This window comes from Elephas maximus, chromosome 12 (assembly GCF_024166365.1).
Source record: "Elephas maximus indicus isolate mEleMax1 chromosome 12, mEleMax1 primary haplotype, whole genome shotgun sequence".
In the NCBI taxonomy this organism is placed as follows: domain Eukaryota; kingdom Metazoa; phylum Chordata; class Mammalia; order Proboscidea; family Elephantidae; genus Elephas; species Elephas maximus.
In genome coordinates, this window is record NC_064830.1 from 17870603 (window position 1) to 17892741 (window position 22139).

At 43.6% G+C, this 22139-nt stretch overlaps 1 long non-coding RNA gene across 16 annotated transcripts in view; it reads right to left on the minus strand.

The window, feature by feature from the left end:
* Positions 1-665: 665 nt before the first annotated feature.
* The window catches only part of LOC126086473 (uncharacterized), a 136006-nt gene continuing 114532 nt past the window's right edge, over positions 666-22139 (minus strand). For 10 of the 16 annotated variants that reach the window (XR_007519534.1, XR_007519532.1, XR_007519529.1 and 7 more), the window contains 3 exons: positions 11737-11798; positions 3698-3770; positions 666-1962 (listed from right to left, as the gene is read on the minus strand). This is a non-coding gene — a long non-coding RNA (uncharacterized LOC126086473). The remainder of the gene's footprint in view (positions 1963-3697; positions 3771-11736; positions 11799-22139) is intronic. The other 6 variants (XR_007519524.1, XR_007519522.1, XR_007519530.1 and 3 more) reach the window with 6 other exon arrangements.

Here is a 22139-nt window from a genome sequence, read left to right on the forward strand (position 1 = left end):
CATCAGGGCCTGCACAACAAGCCCCAGAGTGTGGTCTGTGCTCAGGACAGCTGGCCCACAGGCAGCAGGAGGGAGACTCAGGGTGCATGGCTTCTGTCTGAAGAGGAAGTAGGAATGTTCCAAGAACCAGATCCTCCTTGCCTCTCTTCCAGCAAACTGAGATCCCTTTCCAGGAATGTTGAAGAAGTCAAAGAAACTGCTTTTCACACCACCCCTAAGTACAGGAATGAGGCACTGCCCCCCAAGACGCAGATCCAACAGTGAGCAGAGGAGCCCTGTTCTGAGGGCAGGTGCAGGGGTCCCCAGCCTCAGAAGCTGCGGAGGCTGGGCCAGGGGCTGCCTCAGGGCCAGGAGGGGCCTGGGTGTGCAGTGGGGTACTATCTTTAGAAAACTATCCTCATCCTGGGCACTAGAGCCATGTCCTGCTTCTTCCTTCAGTCGGGCTGCTCCCAGGGAGACAGGAGGGGAAAGCCTGAGGACCTCAGAAGGGCCCAAAGGTGTGGTGCCCAAGGGAAGAGAAGGTGCCCAGGCCCCTCCCTAGAGGTAAGAAAAGGCCCCACCCTGGTTCCCGTGGAGGAGTGACAGAGTAAGTGCTGTGCAGCGAGGCCTGGTCTTGTGAGTGACCCTACTGGGGGGGGGGGGGGGGGGCGGGCATTCTGCCCAAGCAGGGGAGGAGAAGCCTCATCACACACTCCCTCATTCACCTCATACACATTTGTTTTCTTTTTTTTTTTTTAATTGTGTTTTAGGTGAAAGTTTACAGCTCCAGTTAATTTCTCATTCAAAAATTTATTCCACATATTGTTTTGTGACATTGCAACCACCCTATAAACACTAACTGTCCTGTGTGTCAGGTCCTGTGCTAGGCTTGGGGGCAGTCATCAAACTGAAAAGCAGTTTCTACCCTCAAACAAACAAAAAACCCCAAACCCATTGCCTTCAAGTCAATTCCAACTCCTAGAGACCCTATTAAAAAAAAAAAAAAAAATAGGGCAGAGTAAATCAGGGGCAGCTGGGGGATTCGAACTGCCAACTTTTCGGTTAGCAGGGGAGCTCTTAACCACTGCGCCACCAGGGTTCCTCTCTGCCCGCAGGAACTCCTAAAGGGGCGGCCAGACCGACTTGGAATTACAAAATCACAATGAAGAGCGATGGCCACTTCGACACAGATCGCAACAACGCACTGTGGGCTCTTGGCCTCATCCCAGTGGCAGGCGCTCGGGGCTGCTGGGGAGCCAGAGAAGGGGACCCTAAGCAGGGTGGGAAGGCGTGCCAGGGAAGAGGAGGCGCTGCAGGCAATAGGGGCAGGGAGAAGATGTGGGGCCTGTCCAAAAGTCCTTGTGGAGGGGGAGCAGGCTGGGGCATGGTCCGGGGTATTCACGCGAGAACTTACCATCCCAGCCTCTCGCCCAAAGAGCCCGGGCCAGAGGCACCCCCAGGCGGATCCCGTGCCAGGCTTACGTAGGCGGCCCTCCTTGGTGCAGGCATTGAGGAAGTTGGGGTCAAAGTTCCAGACTTGAGTCTTTTTTGCTGAATTCCCCTTCTAGACATCAGTGGCAAAGAGGAACACACATTTAGAGACCACCTGCACCAGTACTTCTGCGTTTGGTCAAAAAAAAACAGGTTGCCTTTGCTGGCGCCTGCTGCAGGTTCCCCTTCTGGGCCCAGAGCATACGGCCTGGGCAGCTGGGGGGGGCCGGGGCAGAGGGGAGGGGCCTGCCGCCCAGGGATGGTGGAGCCACGGGAGGGTGGAGCCACGGGGGCGGAGCCACGGGGCCAGGGGGTGGAGGAGGTGAAGCCCAGGAAGTGACCCCTCCCAGGGCCCCAGCCCCACCCAGATCAACTTCTCCTAACACGACCCCAACTCACCTCCAGGCGTTTGTCATCTATCCCTGCCTCTTCGTGTGAAGTCCCTGATATTGTCCAGGACCTTTTCTAATGAAGGTTTTAGTATTCCTGGGCCTGGATATAATCTTGTTCTTGAACAAAAACCTCTCTGAATTTCCCCTCCCCAGCTCCCCGACTCCCCCACCCCTCCCCACCCCTCCCCACCCCACCGCAGCAACCTCAGGATTTGTGCAAACATCTAATCCCCTTGATGAGACTGTAAGGAGCTTCAGGCAGATCTCTGTGGCGTACCCACCGCAGAGCGCATGGGGGTCCTGGATAAATGCTTGCGGCCGGGAATGAGATGGGAATCTATGTCTCTGAGGCTGGCACAGAGATTCCCATTTCACATTACACTTTCCCATGCAGCATTTCAGGGACCCTCCAAGTCCCGAGACTCCTTCGCAGCAGGGAAAATCAGGAGCCCTGCAGCCCTGCCTGTTGGGATGCACATTCCTCCCACTCTGACTGAGAAGTGGTCCTTCCCCTGCAGAACAAGCCCTTAGAGGTAGGCAATATTAGCCAGTTAGTATCATTGGGCACCTATTGTGTGCTCTAGGAGCCCTGGTGGTTAAAGCGCTCCACTGCTAACCCAAAGGTCGGCAGTTCGAACCCACCAGCCGCTCTAGGGGAGAAAGATGTGGCAGTCTGCTCCGTAAAGGTTTACAGCCTTGGAAACCCTACGGGGTCGCTATGAGTAGGAATCGACCTGAGGGCAATGGGTTTTGGGTTACTGTATGCTCTTCAGTAAGACCCAGTTTCAAATTCTGACCCTGCCACTATGTGATGGGTAACCTCTCCAAGGCTCAGTTTCTTCAGCTGTAAAATGGGGATGATAACAGCTATCTTGCTGAATTGTTATGACTGGTGTACAGTGTTTGGCACTTTACAGCGGGCTCTCACTCTATATTAGGTTGTCAGTAAACACTACTATTACTGAATGCCCAGCTCGGCATGGCAATTAAGAGCACAAAGCTCTGAACCCAAATTAAAAAAAAAAAAAAGTTGCGTCGAGTCCATTGACTCATGGTGGCTCCATGTGTGTCAGAGTAGAGCCATGCTCCACAGGATTTTTAATGGTTGTGATCTTTCAGAAGGAGATCACCAGGCCTTTCTTCCAAGGCACCTCTGGGTGGACTCAAGCCTCCAACACTTCTGTTAACAGTCAAACGTGTTAACCATTTGCACCACTCCCAAACCCAAATTACCTCTATTCAAACCCCGGATCCAGAAATTATTTGTTGTATAACCTTGGACAAGTTACCTCACCTTTCTGTGCCTTGGTTTTCTCATCTATTAAAATGAGGATAATAATAATAATGCCTACCTGATAGGCTTGTTGGAGAGGATTAAATAAGCCAATACATGTAAAGTGCTTGGAACGGTGCCTGTTGTTGTTGTTAGGTGCCATCAAGTGGGTTCTGACTCACAGTGACCTGACAGGACAGAGTAGAACTGCCCCCATAGGGTTTCCAAGGAGTGGCTGGTGGACTTGAACCACCGACCTTTTGGTTAGCAGCCGAGCTCTGAACCACTGTGCCACACGGTAAATACCCAATGTTGCCTATTCCATTAAATATTTCACATTTAATTGTTACAACAACCCTATAAGGTTAAAAGGTATTTTTACTCATTTTATGGACAAGGAAACTGATGATCAAAAAAGTTAAGTCACTTTTGCTTAAAAGTTGCAGAGCCAGGATTCAAACCCCAGGTGTGTCTGATATCAAAGTCCATTGCCACAGTCCCTGCCTTGAGGAACTTGTTGACAAGACACAATGTAGGGCTTTGGAGAGGTGGAAAGCCATACCTGACTCAGTGTAAGCAAGCAGCAAGTCCAAAAGCACGCTGAGTTCCTGAATTCTGTGGCCCGCAGCGGTCACCTGTGAGGGAAAGCAACACGTACCTCCTGCAGGTGGAGGCAAGGGGAGCTTCCAATGGTCCTCAAGACTTCTTGCTCCCTGATCCGTGTTGAATCAAAATGCCCCACAAACGACTGCCACGAGCTCCAACCACGGGCCAGGGCATCTGCAATACACCCTTGCCTCACCTCAGTAACGAGCACCTAGAAACCCATCGCTGTCCCAAGGAAGAAGCACAACTGGGTTTGGGGCTCTGTGAGAGTCTGGGTTTCCTGGGGTCTTTTTTCATTTTGTTTTAGGGTCCCTTTTTATTATCATTAGTCAAACCACTCAGAAAGGTCTGAACTTTCCACTTCCAAGTCATCTCGCATGGACTGTGTTAAGTGAGATTTAAAGTTCTTGACATTTCAAAAGTCATCCTGTTGAGACTTGCAAGAAAAGGTCATCCATGCGGAGGGCACCCTGTAAACCATTAGATTGCTCCAAGTGTGGCGCTCGATACCCTCTGAAACAGCACTCACAGCAACACTCAGATGGCACTGGGTATCTCTTAGGAGCCCTTCTCCTTCAAGACATCTGCCATCAAGCCATGCTCCTTCCTCCACACAGCCGGAGACTCACCCTCAGCTGCCTAGAAGAGCAGGAGGAGAGCCTGACTTTGAACAAAGGGGCTTGCCGCTCTCAGAGGCCCATGTGGGATGAATAGAGATGGTCCATCCTCCCTCTGATGTCCTGCTTGGCTTCGCCTGCCCATTCCTACAGTGGAATCCACCTGACCCCTGGGGGCTGGACAGTCCTTGGGAGGCTGGGCAGATCTGGACAAGTTAAAGAGGTCCTAGGACCAGGTCGGTCTAAGGAGTGCTGGTCCAGGAGGCAGGACTTGAGAGCCAGAAGATAGAGCAGTGGATACAAAGCCAAAGGGGCTCTTGTGAACTCATTCCATTCTCACAGTAACAGTATGAGATGAACGCTGCTGGGATTCTCCAACTTGCAGAGACTCCAGGGGGAAAAATGGAAGAGCAGCTGGTGGCCAAAAAAAAAAAAAACAACAACAAACCAACCCTTTGCTGTCAAGTCAATTTCAACTCATAGTGACCCTGCAGGACAGAGTAGAACTGCCCCATAGAGTTTCCAAGAAGCACCTGGTGGATTTGAACTGCCGACCTTTTGGTTAGCAGCCGTACCACTTAACCACTGCGCCACCAGGGTTTCCAGCTGGTGGCCAGTAAGACCAAAAAGAGTGGAGCATGGCTGGAGGAGGGAGTGGACAGATACAGTTACCTCCAGACTGAAGTGGGGTGGTGGTGCTCAGCCAGGAGTCAGGCCTCAAAGGGGCAGCGGGGTGGTCCCCAGGTCAGGTCACTTCTCAGGAGCCAGGACAGCTCATTTCAAACCAAGACAAAATCGGCCCATCTGCAAATCTTAAACCAACCCAAAATTTGGAATAGGTTTGCAACTAAACCCAAAGAAGGCTGAAGTTTAAAGTTTCAAAAATTTTCCAAGTCTAGCCACATTTGCTTTAATGTGAGAAAAATGAAGTGTGAGGGCAAATCTTATGCTTGAGAGCGGCTGTGCAAGCAGCGTGATTCTAAAGGAGGACTTCCAGTGTTTGAGTCCGAAGGATGGTCCACCTGCCAGGCTGCCATACATCCCCAGAACCATCAGCCTCCCTGGACCAGGGAAGCAGGAACGTGGGTTGCTGAAGGCTGGGGTGCAAGTGGGACAGCCCTGGGGCGTGAGCACAGCCCAGCTGGAAGGGGCCAGCCTGGCCCAGGACTCAAGAGAGGCCACACACCTGATGGTCTGAGGCTTTGGCTGCTCAGTTTTCCTCTGGGTTTTACCCTGGGAGTAAAAGGCACAGAGGGGATAAAGTGTGCTGAGTGAGCTCCACAGAGGGGAGGAAGTGAACCCACCAACTTCTGCTTCCCTCCCCTCCTCCCCATCCAGGCACTGTTGGGGAATGGACCTTTCAGCAATGTGGGGGTTGGGGTTGGGGAACCTCTCTTTTCCCCTACAAAACTCTACCTCTTAGAAAGATGCCAAAGAGGATGTAACCAGTGGCCACTTCGACAGCACTTTTTTCCAGTTGCCTTCGAGTTGATTCTAGCTCGTGACTAGCACGTTAACCATTTCCACCACCCAGGGATTCCTTCGGCAGCACCAGCACTGGATATTTAAGACCTAATTGCCCACAAAGATTGTTGTATCCCTCTTGAATCCTGGCAAAAGTAGTTGAATCTTCTTCAGCAATCGCTCTCAGATGCATCCTGTCCCCTCCCTCCTCATCACCTCTGCCTGGTCCCCAATGCATTATCTCCCTCCAGGCGTCTTCCAACAGCCTTCTAAACCTAGTCAGTAGTGGCAAAACTGCACCAAAGCAGTCAATGCTCTGCAGCAGGCCTGGCCAACTGTGAGTTCCCACACAACTGGTCCCACGGCAGAACCAGGCAAAGCTCTCCAGACGACTCACTCCGTCCCCTAAGCAGGGCTTCGGTGCTGAGTTCCACCTTTCTTTCCAGGTTCCATGCCTGTTCTGTATAACCCAAACCAAACCCATTGCTGTGGAGTTGATTCCAACTCAGAGACCCCATAGGGTTTCCAAGGCTGTAAATCTGTACAGAAGCAGACTGCCATGTCTTTCTCCCACGGAAGCACTGGTGGTTTCAAACCGCTGACCTTTTGGTTAGCAGTCAGTGACTTTAACTACTGCACCTCCAAGGCTCCTTATAGCCATCATTTTAGTAATAAATACCTATTTAGCACACTGTGCTTGTTGCTTTATGCCCATTCTCTCTAATCCTGGAAATAACTTGGTACAAATTCACCCCCATTTTACAGATTTGGAAACTAGGGTTCAGAGAGGTAGGTGGAAAGCTAATAAATGGAAGACCCAAATTTGAATGATGCATCATGCTTCTCTCCCATGGAGCCTATTGCCTGGAGCCCACCCAGAGCAGCCAGCCTCACTTCCTCTCCTCAGGCTGTGTGGTAACCATACTTCTCCGTAGCCCCACAGGCCCTCAGAAGGTCAAAAGTCTACAAAACAGTTCAGCCAAAACCATATTATCACCCAAAACACCACTCTAGAAAGGAAGAGGCAGAGACAACGGCCCAAGGTCTCCCTTCTAGATTCACAGCCTCTTTTTTCCTCTCTCCAAATGTCTGACTCCCAGTTTCTAGTTATTGAACAATCTCTTGCACGGTACTTACTGTGTGGCATGGTTGTTGTGAGCGCCCTACCTGTACTAACTTAGTGAATGAGGCCAATGCTGTTATCCCCATTTCACAGGTGGGAAAACTAAGGCACAGAGAGGCTGAACGGTCTGCCCCAGGGTATTACCACCACTAAGTAGTAGAGTTGGACCATCTGGCCATCTGACTTCAGAGTCCATGCTCTTAAGTCTGCATTATCTGTTTCCCATGGAAAGCATCACCTGGTGAGACCCATCCCAATCGCCTCCCTGCTGCACCTGTCTCCCCTCCTCCAAAATGTGCAGCTTCTTGACCATGCAGCCAATCAAAGCTTCTCACTGGGAAGGTGAAGGAAAGGGCAACGATGTAAGAATATCTACATTCGGTATGCTGCCTGCTTGGCTATAAGAAGCCACCTTCTTTTCTGTCTTACAGTAATAGTCTTCAGAGGGCAAGGGTGGCACAATGGAGCTCATTAATCTATTGATCCACACTGCTCAGGGTAACGATTTTGAAATATGCACCAGGCGCAGCCTAGTAGAACCATCACAACACACGCTGTAACCCATTTCCTCCATCCCAAGAAAAAGCCCCACATAAAGCTGTCAGGTCAGCTGGGTACAATAGAAATCTTAACGAAAAGAGTCTCGCCAGATATTATCAGCGTACTACCCAGTGCACGAGAGTGAATCAAAGGCATGGTTTTTCTCTGAAGGACTGCAGTCAAAAGGTGGTGGGTGTTCAGAATAGATGTGGATTAATGGAATAACCGAATATTTATGGCATCTGCAAGCCACGAAGTCACATCAAGGATAAGTCAAAGAATTAAAGCGGTATAATGGCGCCCCAGAGAAAGCACACTGCTTGCTCTTCTACTCCTGAAATGTCTGTGAAATAGTGTTCTTCGTATCTTCCCCCATTCTCTCTTCCATCTCCCTCCCTCCCTCCCTGCATCTCTCTCTCTTCCCCACCCCAGTCTATCGCAGGTCTTTTGATACGCAGAAGTCTATCATGGGTCTTGAAATATTTTCACACCAATTTCTGGCTTTCTGGAAGAATTTGGAGGGAGTTTTTACGCGTGTGCTTTTTTACACTTGTAAGGTTGATTCTGTATTGTTGAAATCTAGCACCTTAATAAAATAACAATGACTGCTCGTTTGCAATGAATCTTGCTATTCTGGAGAGTTCAGTCTTATAAATGGAAGCTGGTTCTTATAAATATTTGGTTAATTAGCTGTACCATCTGAAATAAATATTATGCTCTTGGTTTTTATGGTGTTTAACAGTTTATGAAGCAGGTTTTACATACATTAGCCAGTGACTAGTGACAAGTGCTGAATAAAAGTTTATTGAATTGAATTAAGTTATCCAAATGTATTTTTACAATAGCCTGTGAGGATGGCGGAAACCCTGGCAGCATAGTGGTTAAGAGCTACGTCTGCTAACCAAAAGGTCAGCAGTTCGAATCCACCTGGTGCTCCTTGGAAACCCTATGGGGCTTATGAGTCAGAATCAACTCTATGGCAATGTGTTTGGTTTTTTTTTGACTGTAAATAAAAGAGGAAGGGGGCATGAGATTAGGTGCTGTTGAGTCGGTTCCGACACATAGCAGCCCTATAGGATGGAGCAGAACTGCTCCATAGGGTTTCCAAGGAGTGGATGGTGGATTTGAACTGCTGACCTTTTAGTTAGCAGCCGAGCTAATCAGTGAATTTGGCCAAATTGGTTTCCACTCAATTCACCTGTAAGCCGAGCTTCAAAAAGGAAGAGAAATTGAGCTAACTTGTTTAGTAACTGGACATAATGCTTTACCTCTTTGTGCTTCAGTTTCCCTCAAAAGAGAGGATGGCAACTAACAACAACAGCAATGAAGGGTTAGATTTTAGTTGGGGGAAGGGTTTGCCTTTTTGGAAGAAAAATCTCACGTGCACGTAGCAAACAAATTCAATGACCTCAAATGATTATACACTCTAATGTTAGTTCTCACCAGTTCCATACCCCCTCCCACTCTCTGAGAGGTCGTTGTTGTTGTTAGTTGCCCTCCACTCAACTGAGACTCACGGCAACCTTATATACCACAGAACAAGGTGTTGCCCAGGCCTGCGTCGTCCTCATGACCTCGGCAGGCTGGAGCCCACTGTTGTGGCGACTGTGCCAATCCATCTCACCAAGGGTCTCCCTCACCCTCGCTGGCCCTCTACTTCACCAAACATGATGTCCTCCTCTAGTGATTGATCCCTCCTGATGAGGTCCCCAAAGCAAGCAAGGCAGATAATGTTCTGTCATGACCCATAAGGCTTTCATTGGCTAATTTTTGGAAGGAGATTGCCAGGCTTTTCTTCCTAGTTTGTTCAGTCTAGAAGCTCCCCTGAAATCTGTCCATCACAGGTGATCCTGCTAGCATTTGAAATACCAGTGGTATAGCCTTCAGCATCACACCAACACACAAGACACCGCAGTACAAGAAGCTGACAGATGGGTGGTGGTTCCAGAGGTACCCACTACCAGTGGGTATGCATCTGTCTAGAAATTTTCCATCTATACGAACACATACAAATAACTTTTTACCAAAAATAGATGTATGCATCATCAAGGGTTATTTCTTTTTGTTTTAATAATGTATCTTGGAGGGCTTTCCATATAAAATCTACCTTGACTTTTTAAATGGCAATATTCCACTATATGGATGTATTATACTTTATTTACTGTGCTTCTAGCTTGTTACCATGCCAAACCTTGCTGCAAGGAATATTCTTGTTCACATATCTTTGCTGCTTAGCTAGAATATATCTGAAGGGTAAATTTCATGAAGTAAAATTGGAGGTCTCAAAAATGTGTGTATTTTTTATGTTGATACATAATACAAACTTGCCACCAAATAATCTGGACCAATCTATACTACCACCAAAGGTGCTCAAGAGCCCTATTTCTTCACACCCCAGTTAGGACTGGAGATGACCAAGCTTGTTCACTTTTGCCAGTATGATTGTAAATAAAAGGGGAAGGGGGCATGAGATTAGGTGCTGTTGAGTCGGTTCCGGCTCATAGTGACCCTATAGGACGGAGTAGAACCGCTCCATAGCGTTTCCAAGGAACAGATGGTGGATTTGAACTGCTGACCTTTTAGTTAGCAGCCGAGCTAATCAGTGAATTTGGCCGAACTGTTTTCCACTCAATTTACCTGTAAACTGAGCTTCGAAAAGGAAGAGAAATTGAGCTGCCTTGTTCAGTAACTGGACATGATGCTTTACCTCTCTGTGCTTCAGGTTCCCTCAAAAGAGAGGGACCAGATTACCTAACTATTTTTTAACCTTTATTAAACCACACCATCTTTTGACTTGCAAAAAATGTTGATACGTAATTGGAACCACTCTGTCTTCTCATCCCAACCAAGCAAAATTGGTCTCCTTTTGCTTTGTTTTTCCTTCTTTTCATTTTAAACGATTATTTAATTTTTGCTTTGAATGGGTGGTACATTTATGTGGTTCCCAAACTTTGAGAAGTCTGGCTACAACCCTGTATCTGATCACCACCTCATCCCCACACTTGTAATTACTTTTCCCTCATTGTCTATAATTTTTATGGTGAAAATAATAGGATTTTTCTTGATTTTCCAAATTTCAAATTAGATAACAGTGCATACTTCTTCAAATACTCTCTGACCGTCCCTGCCCTTCTTGGCCCCACTCAGAAAGCATTTTCCTCCCTTCTCAGAATCCTTAAAGAAGACATAGAAGGTCTGTAGTAGGAATCAACTCAACGGCAACGGGTTTTGGTTTTATAGGTCTAAGAAGGATCCCTGGTGGTGCAGTGGTTAAGAGCTTAGCCACTAACCAAAAGGTAGGCAGTTCGAACTCACCAGCTGCTCCACAGGATAAAAGACTTGGCAATCTGCTCCTGTAAAGATTACAGCCTGGGAAGCCCTATGGGGAAGTTCTACTCTGTCCTGCAGAGTCACTGTGATTCGAATTGACTCAAAGGCACATGACAACATAGGTCTAAGGTCCTGTTTAGAACTAAGTCACAGGTTAACTATGATAGGGAGCCAGGTTTCAGCTGCTATAAAAAATAATAATAATAATGTTTTAACTGTCAAAGTTTCTTAGCAGGGAAATTGCTATTTGGCAAATGATTGCCTCATCCTTAGAAGTATTCAAGGAGATGCTATCTCAAATGTTGTAGAGATTTCCGAAGTTGAAATTCATTCTTTCATTCATTCGTTTATTCAACAAACATACATAACACCGCCTATGTGCCTAGCAATGTGTTGGGGACTGCTTAATGAAAATTGGATAATAAATCATTCCTGCCCTCAGGAAGTTTACAGTCTGATAGAGAATACCTTCGGATCCAGGGCCTCATGTACAGCTGTGCGGGTTTTGCAATACACAGATTACCCAGCTGTGCATGGAGGCCCTGAGCTGTTTAACCAATTAGCCAGGCATTGGATAGAAGGGTCAGTGGGAGGGTGGGGACAGAGAGTAGAATATAATGGGAATAGCTTCCTAGAGCAGAGGGCACTTTGCTGAACACTGAGAGACAGGCTCTTCTCACCCATGCTCCTGAGTGGCCTCCTGACTATCAGGTGTCACAATGGTGTGATTGATACATTCTCGGAATGGAGTGGTGCTATGGAATTCTGGGACTGATAAGAACTGGGAAGGAATCAAGGCACCTGGGCTCTGCCTCTAACTGACTGTTCTACCGTGGACAGCCATTCAGCCTCCCTTCCACAGTATTCCCCATTTCATTTGTACAACAAGGAAAGTGCTCTGGTCCATTCAAAAATACTTACAGGGCTCTAAAGATCCCCATCAAAGTCCAGTCCTCAGCTAGTGGCCCATTACTCAGAGTCCGCTGAAACAGAAAAAGCAATCATTCTATGAGGGTGTCTCCAAAGACACGTGAAGTTATCTATGTAAAGAACCTGTAAAGCTAAAGCAGAGAAATGTCTAATCGCCTCTGGGTGGTGGTTATTATTAATAAAGAGACCAGCCCTCTCCTCCAGATTCCCTCAATGATCCTAGCAGCCTAGTGGGAATGATAATGACGCTGAGGCATCAAATAATAGCAATTAATACCTTCTAAAACCCTGGGGGCGTAGTGGTTAAGTGCTGTGGCTGCTAACCAAAGGGTCCGCAGTTCCAATCCACCAGGTGCTCCTTGGAAACTCTATGGGGCAGTTCTACTCTGTCCTATATGGTCACTATGAGTCGGAATCGACTAGGCAGCACTGGGTTTAAATGATTACTCATATGCAGTTGTGTGATCTGTGCATAGCAAAACCTGCACAGCTGTACATGAGGCCCTGGATCCAAATGTATTCTCTATCAGACTGTAAACTTCCTGAGAACAGTAATGTTTTATTATCCAACTTTCATTAAGCAGTCTCCAACACCTTGCTAGGCTCGGCTGCTAACTAAAAGGTCATCAGTTCAAATCCACCAGCCACTCCTTGGAAACCCTATAGAGCAGTTGTACTCTGTCCTATAGGTTCGCTATGAGTCTGAACCGACTCAACAGCACCTAACAATAACAACAAATGATTCTCAGAAGTATCACAGGGGAGCAGTCCATTATGCCTCCCCTTACTTACCTTTGAACCCATATACATGTGGGTCCATTTTGATACTCTCTATTATGGTATGACTCAAAATGAGAAGAAACAACTGCAGACATCTATTAATAACCAGAAAGTGAAATGTACAAGGTATGAATTTAGAAGAATTGGAAATCACCAAAAATTAAATGGAACATGTAAAGATTGACATCCGAGGCATTAGTAAGCTGAAATGGACAGGTATTGTTCATTTTTTTTTTTTTTTTTTATAATAACTTTTATTAAGCTTCAAGTGAACGTTTACAAATCCAATCAGTCTGTCACATATAAGTTTACATACATCTCACTCCCTACTCCCACTTACTCTCCCCATCTTGAGTCAGCCCTTTCAGTCTCTCCTTTCTTGACAATTTTGCCGGCTTCCCTCTCTCTCTATCCTCCCATCCCCCCTCCAGACAAGAGTTGCCAACACAATCTCAAGTGTACACCTGATATAATTAGCTCTCTCTTCATCAGCGTCTCTCTCCCACCCGCTGACCAGTCCCTTTCATGTCTGATGAGTTGTCTTCAGGGATGGTTCCTGTCCTGTGTCAACAGAAGGTCTGGAGAGCATGACCGCCGGGATTCCTCCAGTCTCAGTCAGACCATTAAGTTTGGTCTTCTTATGAGAATTTGGGGTCTGCATCCCACTGCTCTCCTGCTCCCTCAGGGGTCCTCTGCTGAGCTCCCTGTCAGGGCAGTCATCGATTGTGGCCGGGCACCAACTAGTTCTTCTGGTCTCAGGATGATGTAGGTCTCTGGTTCATGTGGCCCTTTCTGTCTCTTGGGCTCTTAGTTGTCATGTGGGCTTGGTGTTCTTCATTTTCCTTTGCTCCAGGTGGGTTGAGACCAATTGCTGCATCTTAGATGGCTGCTTGTTAGCATTTAAGACCCCAGACGCCACATTTCAAAGTGGGATGCAGAATGATTTCATAATAGAATTATTTTGCCAATTGACTTAGAAGTCCCCGCAAACCATGTTCCCCAGACCCCCGCGCTTGCTCCGCTGAGCTTTGAAGCATTCATTTTATCCCGGAAACTTCTTTGCTTTTGGTCCAGTCCAATTGAGCTGACCTTCCATGTATTGAGTGTTGTCTTTCCCTTCACCTAAAGCAGTTCTTATCTACTGATTAATCAATAAAAAAACCCTCTCCCACCCTCCCTCCCTCCCCCCCTCGTAACCACAAAAGTATGTGTTCTTCTCAGGTTTACTATTTCTCAAGATCTTATAATAGTGGTCTTATACAGTATTTGTCCTTTTGCCTCTGACTCATTTCGCTCAGCATAATGCCTTCCAGGTTCCTCCATGTTATGAAATGTTTCAGAGATTCGTCACTGTTCTTTATCGATGCGTAGTATTCCATTGTGTGAATATACCACAATTTATTTACCCATTCATCCGTTGATGGACACCTTGGTTGCTTCCAACTTTTTGCTATTGTAAACAGAGCTGCAATAAACATGGGTGTGCATATATCTGTTTGTATGAAGGCTCTTGTATCTCTAGGGTATATTCCGAGGAGTGGGATTTCTGGGTTGTATGGTAGTTCTATTTCTAACTGTTTAAGATAACGCCAGATAGATTTCCAAAGTGGTTGTACCATTTTACATTCCCACCAGCAGTGTATGAGAGTTCCAATCTCTCCGCAGCCTCTCCAACATTTATTATTTTGTGTTTTTTGGATTAATGCCAGCCTTGCTGGTGTGAGATGGAATCTCATCGTAGTTTTAATTTGCATTTCTCTAATGGCTAATGATCGAGAGCATTTTCTCATGTATCTGTTGGCTGCCTGAATATCTTCTTTAGAGAAATGTGTGTTCATATCCTTTGCCCACTTCTTGATTGGGTTGTTTGTCTTTTTGTGGTTGAGTTTTGACAGAATCATGTAGATTTTAGAGATCAGGCGCTGGTCGGAGATGTCATAGCTGAAAATTCTTTCCCAATCTGTAGGTGGTCTTTTTACTCTTTTGGTGAAGTCTTTAGATGAGCATAGGTGTTTGATTTTTAGGAGCTCCCAGTTATCGGGTTTCTCTTCATCATTTTTGGTAATGTTTTGTATTCTGTTTATACCTTGTATTAGGGCTCCTAGGGTTGTCCCAATTTTTTCTTCCATGATCTTTATCGTTTTAGTCTTTATGTTTAGGTCTTTGATCCACTTGGAGTTAGTTTTTGTGCATGGTGTGAGGTATGGGTCCTGTTTCATTTTTTTGCAAATGGATATCCAGTTATGCCAGCACCATTTGTTAAAAAGGCTGTCTTTTCCCCAGTTAATTGACACTGGTCCTTTGTCAAATATCAGCTGCTCATACGTGGATGGATCTATGTCTGGGTTCTCAATTCTGTTCCATTGGTCTATGTGTCTGTTGTTGTACCAATACCAGGCTGTTTTGACTACTGTGGCTGTATAATAGGTTCTGAAGTCAGGTAAGGTGAGGCCTCCCACTTTCTTCTTCTTTTTCAGTAGTGCTTTGCTTATCCGGGGCTTTTTTCCCTTCCATATGAAATTGGTGATTTGTTTCTCTATCCCCTTAAAATATGACATTGGAATTTGGATCGGAAGTGCGTTAAATGTATAGATGGCTTTTGGTAGAATAGACATTTTTACTATGTTAAGTCTTCCTATCCATGAGCAAGGTATGTTTTTCCACTTAAGTATGTCCTTTTGAATTTCTTGTAGTAGAGCTTTGTAGTTTTCTTTGTATAGGTCTTTTACATCCTTGGTAAGATTTATTCCTAAGTATCTTATCTTCTTGGGGGCTACCGTGAATGGTATTGATTTGGTTATTTCCTCTTCGGTGTTCTTTTTGTTGATGTAGAGGAATCCAAGTGATTTTTGTATGTTTATTTTATAACCTGAGACTCTGCCAAACTCTTCTATTAGTTTCAGTAGTTTTCTGGAGGATTCCTTAGGGTTTTCTGTGTATATAATCATGTCATCTGCAAATAGTGATAACTTTACTTCTTCCTTGCCAATCCGGATACCTTTTATTTCTTTGTCTAGCCTGATTGCCCTGGCTAAGACTTCCAACACGATGTTGAATAAGAGCGGTGATAAAGGGCATCCTTGTCTGGTTCCCGTTCTCAAGGGAAATGCTTTCAGGTTCTCTCCATTTAGAGTGATATTGGCTGTTGGCTTTGCATAGATGCCCTTTATTATGTTGAGGAATTTTCCTTCAATTCCTATTTTGGTAAGAGTTTTTATCATAAATGGGTGTTGGACTTTGTCAAATGCCTTTTCTGCATCAATTGATAAGATCATGTGGTTTTTGTCTTTTGTTTTATTTATGTGATGGATTACATTAATGGTTTTTCTGATATTAAACCAGCCTTGCATACCTGGTATAAATCCCACTTGATCAGGGTGAATTATTTTTTTGATGTGTTGTTGGATTCTATTGGCTAGAATTTTGTTGAGGATTTTTGCATCAATGTTCATGAGGGATATAGGTCTATAATTTTCTTTTTTTGTAATGTCTTTACCTGGTTTTGGTATCAGGGAGATGGTGGCTTCATAGAATGAGTTGGGTAGTATTCCGTCATTTTCTATGCTTTGGAATACCTTTAGTAGTAGTGGTGTTAACTCTTCTCTGAAAATTTGGTAGAACTCTGCAGTGAAGCCGTCCGGGCCAGGACTTTTTTTTGTTGGGAGTTTTTTGATTACCGTTTCAATCTCTTTTTTTGTTATGGGTCTATTTAGTTGTTCCGCTTCTGAATGTGTTAGTTTAGGTAGGTAGTGTTTTTCAAGGAATTCATCCATTTCTTCTAGGTTTTCAAATTTGTTAGAGTACAATTTTTCATAATAATCTGAAATGATTCTTTTAATTTCATTTGGTTCTGTTGTGATGTGGTCCTTCTCATTTCTTATTCGGGTTATTTGTTTCCTTTCCTGTATTTCTTTAGTCAGTCTAGCCAATGGTTTATCAATTTTGTTAATTTTTTCAAAGAACCAGCTTTTGGCTTTGTTAATTCTTTCAATTGTTTTTCTGTTCTCTAATTCATTTAGTTCAGCTCTAATTTTTATTATTTGTTTTCTTCTGGTGCCTGATGGATTCTTTTGTTGCTCACTTTCTATTTGTTCAAGTTGTAGGGACAGTTCTCTGATTTTGGCTCTTTCTTCTTTTTGTATGTGTGCATTTATTGATATAAATTGACCTCTGAGCACTGCTTTTGCTGTGTCCCAGAGGTTTTGATAGGAAGTATTTTCATTCTCGTTGCTGTCTATGAATTTCCTTATTCCCTCCTTGATGTCTTCTATAACCCAGTCTTTTTTCAGGAGGGTATTGTTCATTTTCCAAGTATTTGATTTCTTTTCCCTCGTTCTTCTGTTATTGATCTCTAGTTTTATTGCCTTGTGGTCTGAGAAGATGCTTTGTAATATTTCGATGTTTTGGACTCTGCAAAGGTTTGTTTTATGACCTAATATGTGGTCTATTCTAGAGAATGTTCCATGTGCGCTAGAAAAAAAAGTATATTTTGCAGCAGTTGGGTGGAGAGTTCTGTATAAGTCAATGAGGTCAAGTTGGTTGATTGTTGTAATTAGATCTTCCGTGTCTCTGTTGAGCTTCTTACTGGATGTCCTGTCCTTCTCCGAAAGGGGTGTGTTGAAGTCTCCTACTATAATTGTGGAGGTATCTATCTCGCTTTTCAGTTCTGTTAAAATTTGATTTATATATCTTGCAGCCCTGTCATTGGGTGCGTAAATATTTAATATGGTTATGTCTTCCTGATCAATTGTCCCTTTTATCATTATATAGTGTCCTTCTTTATCCTTTGTGGTGGATTTAAGTCTAAAGTCTATTTTGTCAGAAATTAATATTGCTACTCCTCTTCTTTTTTGCTTATTGTTTGCTTGATATACTTTTTTCCATCCTTTGAGTTTTAGTTTGTTTGTGTCTCTAAGTCTAAGGTGTGTCTCTTGTAGGCAGCATATAGATGGATCGTGTTTCTTTATCCAGTCTGTGACTCTCTGTCTCTTTATTGGTGCATTTAGTCCATTTACATTCAGGGTAATTATAGATAAATAAGTTTTTAGTGCTGTCATTTTGATGCCTTTTTATGTGTGTTGTTGACAATTTCATTTTTCCACATACTTTTTTGTGCTGAGGCGTTTTTCTTAGTAAATTGTGAGATCCTCACTTTCATAGTGTTTGACTTTATGTTAGTTGAGTCGTTACGTTTTTCTTGGTTTTTGTCTTGAGTTATAGAGTTGTTATACCTTTTTGTGGTTACCTCATTATATACCCCTATTTTTCTAAGTAAAAACCTAACTTGTATTGTTCTATATCGCCTTGTATCACTCTCCATATGGCAGTTCAATGCCTCCTGTATTTAGTCCCTCTTTTTGATTATTGTGATCTTTTACCTATTGACTTCCATGATTCCCTGTTATGTGTATTTTTTTTTAATTAATCTTAATTTGTTTGTTTTTGTGATTTCCCTATTTGAGTTGATATCAGGACGTTCTGTTTTGTGACCTTGTGTTGTGCTGATATCTGATATTATTGGTTCTCTGACCAAACAATATCCTTTAGTATTTCTTGTAGCTTTGGTTTGGTTTTTGCAAATTCTCTAAACTTGTGTTTGTCTGTAAATATCTTAATTTCGCCTTCATATTTCAGAGAGAGTTTTGCTGGATATATGATCCTTGGTTGGCAGTTCTTCTCCTTCAGTGTTCTGTATATGTCGTCCCATTCCCTTCTTGCCTGCATGGTTTCTGCTGAGTAGTCAGAACATATTCTTATTGATTCTCCCTTGAAGGAAACCTTTCTTTTCTCCCTGGCTGCTTTTAAAATTTTCTGTTTATCTTTGGTTTTGGTGAGTTTGATGATAATATGTCTTGGTGTTTTTCTTTTTGGATCAATCTTAAATGGGGTTCGATGAGCATCTTGGATAGATATCCTTTCGTCTTTCATGATGTCAGGGAAGTTTTCTGTCAGAAGTTCTTCAACTATTTTCTCTGTGTTTTCTGTCCCCCCTCCCTGTTCTGGGACTCCAATCACCCGCAGGTTATCCTTCTTGATAGAGTCCCACATAATTCTTAGGGTTTCTTCATTTTTTTTAATTCTTTTATCTGATTTTTTTTCAGCTATGTTGGTGTTGATTCCCTGGTCCTCCAGATGTCCCAGTCTGCATTCTAATTGCTCGAGTCTGCTCCTCTGACTTCCTAGTGTGTTGTCTAATTCTGTTATTTTATTGTTAATCTTTTGGATTTCTACATGTTGTCTCTCTATGGATTCTTGCAACTTATTAATTTTTCCAGTATGTTCTTGAATAATCTTTTTGAGTTCTTCAACAGTTTTTTTTTTTTTTTTTTTTTTTTTTTTCATACATATATGGCATATATTTTTTTTAAAAAACATAATGAATCATTTTATTCCAATAATCTAGAGGAGTCATATTAAATGAACAGCTTCTTTTTAATATAAGTACACAAAATATGTATTTCAGATTATTTTAGAGTACCACCAATCTTGTAAAGAATAAATAATCTACACATGATACAGCATGTTCTGTCATAGAAAAACCTTCCCAAAAGAGAGGAAACACTCTAAAATTCTTTCATAAAACACATAACTTCAAAACCAAAAATGGGCAAGGGAAACATAAGAAATAATAATAATTATAATGATAGTATCAATAATAACTTAAAGTTATTATGGACCAGGCACATTTTTTTTTTTTTTTTTTTTTTTTTTTATAATAACTTTTATTAAGCTTCAAGTGAACGTTTACAAATCCAATCAGTCTGTCACATATAAGTTTACATACATCTCACTCCCTACTCCCACTTACTCTCCCCATCTTGAGTCAGCCCTTTCAGTCTCTCCTTTCTTGACAATTTTGCCGGCTTCCCTCTCTCTCTATCCTCCCATCCCCCCTCCAGACAAGAGTTGCCAACACAATCTCAAGTGTACACCTGATATAATTAGCTCTCTCTTCATCAGCGTCTCTCTCCCACCCGCTGACCAGTCCCTTTCATGTCTGATGAGTTGTCTTCAGGGATGGTTCCTGTCCTGTGTCAACAGAAGGTCTGGAGAGCATGACCGCCGGGATTCCTCCAGTCTCAGTCAGACCATTAAGTTTGGTCTTCTTATGAGAATTTGGGGTCTGCATCCCACTGCTCTCCTGCTCCCTCAGGGGTCCTCTGCTGAGCTCCCTGTCAGGGCAGTCATCGATTGTGGCCGGGCACCAACTAGTTCTTCTGGTCTCAGGATGATGTAGGTCTCTGGTTCATGTGGCCCTTTCTGTCTCTTGGGCTCTTAGTTGTCATGTGGGCTTGGTGTTCTTCATTTTCCTTTGCTCCAGGTGGGTTGAGACCAATTGCTGCATCTTAGATGGCTGCTTGTTAGCATTTAAGACCCCAGACGCCACATTTCAAAGTGGGATGCAGAATGATTTCATAATAGAATTATTTTGCCAATTGACTTAGAAGTCCCCGCAAACCATGTTCCCCAGACCCCCGCGCTTGCTCCGCTGAGCTTTGAAGCATTCATTTTATCCCGGAAACTTCTTTGCTTTTGGTCCAGTCCAATTGAGCTGACCTTCCATGTATTGAGTGTTGTCTTTCCCTTCACCTAAAGCAGTTCTTATCTACTGATTAATCAATAAAAAAACCCTCTCCCACCCTCCCTCCCTCCCCCCCTCGTAACCACAAAAGTATGTGTTCTTCTCAGGTTTACTATTTCTCAAGATCTTATAATAGTGGTCTTATACAGTATTTGTCCTTTTGCCTCTGACTCATTTCGCTCAGCATAATGCCTTCCAGGTTCCTCCATGTTATGAAATGTTTCAGAGATTCGTCACTGTTCTTTATCGATGCGTAGTATTCCATTGTGTGAATATACCACAATTTATTTACCCATTCATCCGTTGATGGACACCTTGGTTGCTTCCAACTTTTTGCTATTGTAAACAGAGCTGCAATAAACATGGGTGTGCATATATCTGTTTGTATGAAGGCTCTTGTATCTCTAGGGTATATTCCGAGGAGTGGGATTTCTGGGTTGTATGGTAGTTCTATTTCTAACTGTTTAAGATAACGCCAGATAGATTTCCAAAGTGGTTGTACCATTTTACATTCCCACCAGCAGTGTATGAGAGTTCCAATCTCTCCGCAGCCTCTCCAACATTTATTATTTTGTGTTTTTTGGATTAATGCCAGCCTTGCTGGTGTGAGATGGAATCTCATCGTAGTTTTAATTTGCATTTCTCTAATGGCTAATGATCGAGAGCATTTTCTCATGTATCTGTTGGCTGCCTGAATATCTTCTTTAGAGAAATGTGTGTTCATATCCTTTGCCCACTTCTTGATTGGGTTGTTTGTCTTTTTGTGGTTGAGTTTTGACAGAATCATGTAGATTTTAGAGATCAGGCGCTGGTCGGAGATGTCATAGCTGAAAATTCTTTCCCAATCTGTAGGTGGTCTTTTTACTCTTTTGGTGAAGTCTTTAGATGAGCATAGGTGTTTGATTTTTAGGAGCTCCCAGTTATCGGGTTTCTCTTCATCATTTTTGGTAATGTTTTGTATTCTGTTTATACCTTGTATTAGGGCTCCTAGGGTTGTCCCAATTTTTTCTTCCATGATCTTTATCGTTTTAGTCTTTATGTTTAGGTCTTTGATCCACTTGGAGTTAGTTTTTGTGCATGGTGTGAGGTATGGGTCCTGTTTCATTTTTTTGCAAATGGATATCCAGTTATGCCAGCACCATTTGTTAAAAAGGCTGTCTTTTCCCCAGTTAATTGACACTGGTCCTTTGTCAAATATCAGCTGCTCATACGTGGATGGATCTATGTCTGGGTTCTCAATTCTGTTCCATTGGTCTATGTGTCTGTTGTTGTACCAATACCAGGCTGTTTTGACTACTGTGGCTGTATAATAGGTTCTGAAGTCAGGTAAGGTGAGGCCTCCCACTTTCTTCTTCTTTTTCAGTAGTGCTTTGCTTATCCGGGGCTTTTTTCCCTTCCATATGAAATTGGTGATTTGTTTCTCTATCCCCTTAAAATATGACATTGGAATTTGGATCGGAAGTGCGTTAAATGTATAGATGGCTTTTGGTAGAATAGACATTTTTACTATGTTAAGTCTTCCTATCCATGAGCAAGGTATGTTTTTCCACTTAAGTATGTCCTTTTGAATTTCTTGTAGTAGAGCTTTGTAGTTTTCTTTGTATAGGTCTTTTACATCCTTGGTAAGATTTATTCCTAAGTATCTTATCTTCTTGGGGGCTACCGTGAATGGTATTGATTTGGTTATTTCCTCTTCGGTGTTCTTTTTGTTGATGTAGAGGAATCCAAGTGATTTTTGTATGTTTATTTTATAACCTGAGACTCTGCCAAACTCTTCTATTAGTTTCAGTAGTTTTCTGGAGGATTCCTTAGGGTTTTCTGTGTATATAATCATGTCATCTGCAAATAGTGATAACTTTACTTCTTCCTTGCCAATCCGGATACCTTTTATTTCTTTGTCTAGCCTGATTGCCCTGGCTAAGACTTCCAACACGATGTTGAATAAGAGCGGTGATAAAGGGCATCCTTGTCTGGTTCCCGTTCTCAAGGGAAATGCTTTCAGGTTCTCTCCATTTAGAGTGATATTGGCTGT